The sequence below is a fragment of the Bos grunniens genome, chromosome 21 (assembly GCF_055505025.1).
Source record: "Bos grunniens cultivar Pamir isolate PY7600 chromosome 21, Bosgru_T2T1.0, whole genome shotgun sequence".
Lineage (NCBI taxonomy): Eukaryota > Metazoa > Chordata > Mammalia > Artiodactyla > Bovidae > Bos > Bos grunniens.
Window position 1 is genome coordinate 44,741,142 of NC_141185.1, and position 3,546 is coordinate 44,744,687.

Genomic DNA, 3,546 nt, shown 5'->3' on the forward strand with positions numbered 1-3,546 from the left:
TTAGTCGCTCAGTCGTGTGTGACTTTTTGTGACCCCATGGACTGTAGCCCTCCAGGCTCCTCTGTCCATGGGATTCTCTAGGCAAAACTACTGGAGTGGGTTGCCATTTCCTCCTCCAGGGGACCTTCCCAACTGTACATAAAGGGGACTTCATTAATGTGCATTAGAGGATACCCCAGGTTAACTGTCATAGAAAACCGTCTCTTGAGCCTTTAAATTCTATACCAATTCTACACCTCTGGTTGGCCAATTGTTTGTTTCCTTATTTAGGTTTTAAGGTGAATGACCTGGGGCTATTCGTTTCCATCAACCTGATTGCAAATCTAAAGGTGCAGTTGAAATGTCTATTTTTCTTGCCATCCTCAGAAGAGATTGCACAGATCTACTCTATGATTCTCATTCTTTTCAGCTTACAATGCAAATAGCTTATTATTTTTTGCAACCTATGTCTTATAATAAAGCAGTGCTGAAACATTAAATAGAAGAATGTTCAGTTGCCATATAGGCTACGAAAATGATATGCTGGTGGTGATTTTTAAGCTTGATTCTAAATAGATTATGAAGAATGGCCCTTGGAAGACGTGGTTCAAATTTTGCTATTTAAGGTATCCTGAAATCATAGGCTCATTCTCCCTAAAATTTCAAAAAGCATAGAGCTTAGGCTCTTAAGGGTATAGCAGTGATAAAAAGCTTTCATAGTCATGTCTAAAAAGCAACACTTCATAGTTTTCTGTCTCCAATGGTTCTCTAATATACTTGTAGAAGGAAGGCAACAGAAAACCAAGAATAAAAATAGCTGAGCTCTCCACAATTGGGCTTCCTGCTTACTTTCCCTGTTCAAAGAAAAGAGGAGACACCATCTTGCAATAGAGGCTTCATAGACAACTGGGCTTCTCCAGTGACAGTCGGCATTTGATGCCCCATATCTCTTGGTTCTTCTGTTGCCAATGGTCGGCCTGGTGATGGTGGTGAAATGGGAACAATTAATCTGTAGATGAGGGGGGGCTTCCTTTAACAGTTGAAGGGTACCGTCTGCCACAATTCCAAAGACTTGTAGTGTTTTTAATGTGGGAATTTCTCCAAGTTCAAGTAAAGTTTCAGGTATTATGTCGTAGCATCGACTGAGTGATAGGTGTTGGAGATAGTTGAGTCGGTAAAATTCTGGAAAGCAGTAATTTTTCAGCATGACACCATCGCTTAAGTCTAGGTGGACAAGATTGGGACATCTTCCAACTAAGGTAGAGACATCTGATCTCTGCAGATTCTTTCGGTACTCGCTGAGATTCAGCTGGGTGATGGTCTCTGATACATGTGCAACAGCTACCTGTACATGCTTTTCAGTGAAATCATAGAGGTTCAATTCATCCAATCTGGAAGAACTGCTCAGCGAAGTCTTCAGGGCAGATTCAGAGAATCCAGAACACCCAGAAATGTTTAGTTGCAGTAAATGTGTGTTCTGAGCAAGATTATCAACAATGGGATCTGAAAGTCGGAGGCCTTCCAGGCTGAGATTCTGCAACTTGGAGCAGTGAGACAGAAGACCTTGCAGGGTAGACACATCGATCACAGAGTTCGACAGGTCCAGGTGCTGTAGACGAAAAGGGCTGAAACGTTCAACTAACGGTTGGTCCATAAATGATTGTGGACAACGGAAGGCAACCACCCTTCGGGACAAAAATACAGAGGAACACAGCTGCAAAAAATTGTCCAGTTATAGAGAATACATACTACTCCAGGGCTTTTAAAAGAAAGGCCTAGAATTCAGTTTGTATTCGGAGCAAAGCATGAATACAGATTGAGACTAAAATGGAAAATTTTAGGGCAAGAGTCTGGTGCAGATGAGATGGCATAGGAGTGGAACACTGCAGGGCACATAAGCAAACCCCAGCCCAATATACCTGTAGAAAAACATGATCCAATTTGAAATGGCTCATCACTGATAACATCTTCTGCTCCTTGGTTTCAATATATATATATATAAACACCCCACAAAGATAGGATCCAAGTAAACAAGTCTATAGATCTGGTCTAGATCGGTGTGTCATCGCCATGGTTGTCTTGTGCACTTAAAGACCTTACTTTCAGTTCTTTTTAATCTCATATTATTAAAGGAGATATCAAGTGTAATTAGCATCCCCTCAAAAGCATGTCAGCTTTCTCATCCTTGAAGAAAGGTCGTTTAATTAGTTTGAGCACACTGAGAATCAAGTTGTAGAAACACAAGCAAGCAAAACCACAAAAAAGATCTTAACAGTGCAAAACCTCAGTCTGACAACAAACTTATCCTTTGAAATTCACAATTAAGAACTCAAACTTATAGAGATCATTTTGTTTTTTGGTTTCTCTCTCTCTGTTTTTATTGGAGTATAGTTGCTTTACAATGTTGTGTTAGTTTCTGCTGTGCAGCAAAGTGAATCAGCCATACGTATACATATGTCCCCTCTGTTTTGGATTTCCAAGAGAGAACTGTGACTCAGAATTTTGCTTTAGTTCATGGAGTTAATAAGTCAAGAAATCCTGCAAGGTCTTTCTAGTTCCAAAGTCCAGGAGATCCACATTGCCCTCAGCAGCCTCCCTCAAGGTCAAAACTTGGAGACCTTCTGTGCAGCAAAGTGAAGCAGCTATATGTATACATACATCCCCTCTATTTTGGATTTCCTTCCCATTCAGGTCACGACAGAGCATGGAGTAGAGTTCCCTGAGCTATACAGTAGGTTCTCATTAGTTATATATTTTTTTACATAGTAGTGTACATGTCAATCCGAACCTCCTAATTCATCCCAGCTCTCTCTTCCCACTTAGTGTCCATCTGTTTGTTCTCCACGTCTGAGTCTCTATTTCTGCTTTGCAGGAAAGATCGTCTATACCATTTTTTCTAGATTTCACATTGCAGTTTATTTGCCTTGTTTTGTTTTACAAAAGAAATGCATGCTTATGGTAAAATTAAAATCATTTATAAGATTATCAAAACTAAAAAAAAAAAAAAGCCCTGGAGACTTTAACTAGACATGTGAGCTGCACACATTGCTTAAATCTGTGGGGCCAGCTCCCCCAAATGTGAACTGGAATAATAATCTCTGTTTCGCTACCCTAAAGTGGAGGTTATGAAAAAGAAAAATGGGGCAGTAGCTGAATATCCATCTGAAAAACTTGTAAGCCCACATTCTAAATATACAGATGTACTTTCACTTCATGGCCAAAGAGAATCACACTTCTCTCCACTCTTAAGCATCGCCAAGGCTTCTCAATGTTTTTATCTTCTTGTTTCGTCAGCAGGAAAATATTTCCTTAAACCTCCCTTTCTATCTGGCAAATTTCTCTGTCCCTTAAACCCACATTCTCAGGCACCAACTCCTTCAGGAAACCTTTCCTGACTGCCTCTTCCATCTCCCTCGCAGCCCAGGCCTCTGTCAAAACTCTTGCTGCATGGCACTGTCTCTGTATTTTTGCACATCACCAGACCCAGAGGTCCTCCGGTGAGGAGCCGTGGTCTAGTGTCTTCTGTACCCCTGGCCAGGAGTGGGATGTATGTTTCAATGCTCTGAG

At 40.9% G+C, this 3,546-nt stretch overlaps 1 pseudogene; it reads right to left on the reverse strand.

Moving 5' to 3' along the window:
* Nucleotides 1-682: 682 nt before the first annotated feature.
* On the reverse strand, nucleotides 683-1,651 carry LOC147349551 (S-phase kinase-associated protein 2 pseudogene; annotated as a pseudogene).
* Between the last annotated feature and the right edge of the window lie 1,895 nt (nucleotides 1,652-3,546).